Here is a 978-nt window from a genome sequence, read left to right on the forward strand (position 1 = left end):
CTGTAATTCGTTATTATCAAGATGTCCTGAAAACTCCCTGAAAATTAAATTCATCTAAAATGCTGCAGCGAGAATATTGACAGGTACTAGAAAAAGAGAGCTTATTTCTTGTATATTAACTTCTCTTTATTGGCCCCTTCTGTGGAACCAGCTTTGGATTCAGGAGACAGACACTATCTCTACTTTCAAGATTAGGTTTAAAACTTTCTTTTTTTCTAAAGCATATAGTTAGGGCTGGATCAGGTGACCCTGAATCCTCCCTTAGTTATGCTGCAATAGGAGTAGGCTGCTTAATTATTTGTTATTATTAATCTCTGGCTCTCTTCCACAGAGGCTCCTTTATCCTACTCACCCCCATCCGGTGGTAGCAGATGGCCGCCCCTCCCTGAGCCTGGTTCTGCTGGAATCAGAATCAGAATGTCATTATTGTTGTTGTCACAGGTACAATGAAATTACAAGTGGCAGGTTTCTTTCTGCTAAAACTGACTTTTTCGTTTCCACTGTCGCCTAAGGGCTTGGTCATCGGGTTTTTCTGTTTTCTTTGTATTATTGTTGGGTGTGTAGCTTACAGTAAAGCACCTTGAGACAACCTTTGTTGTGATTTGGTTCTATATAAATAAAACAGAACTTAATTGAACTGAATATGCATTACCTATGTAGCTGTACACACAGTAATGTATATTCCTACACACACATGGAAAGAAAGAGCAACGTGATGTGCTGTCCTTCTTGACTGTACCTGAATAACCTGAGTGAAGGTTCAAGTAGGGAGACGAGGGATCGGCTGCAGCAGGCCTGTAATTGCTAATATCATTGCTCAATTTCTCTTTGAAAGTTTTGTAGCTCTTGTGCTCTCAGGGCAAATTCTCATACCAACCTCTCTCTTTTCAATGCCTCTGCGCTACTGGAAACATACCTGTTATCAGTAAACAGCAGTTACTTTGACAGCGCTACAGTGTACAATTAGGGACAGGACTT

This window comes from Pundamilia nyererei, unplaced genomic scaffold (assembly GCF_000239375.1).
Source record: "Pundamilia nyererei isolate P.nyererei 1_Seehausen unplaced genomic scaffold, PunNye1.0 scaffold00004, whole genome shotgun sequence".
Lineage (NCBI taxonomy): Eukaryota > Metazoa > Chordata > Actinopteri > Cichliformes > Cichlidae > Pundamilia > Pundamilia nyererei.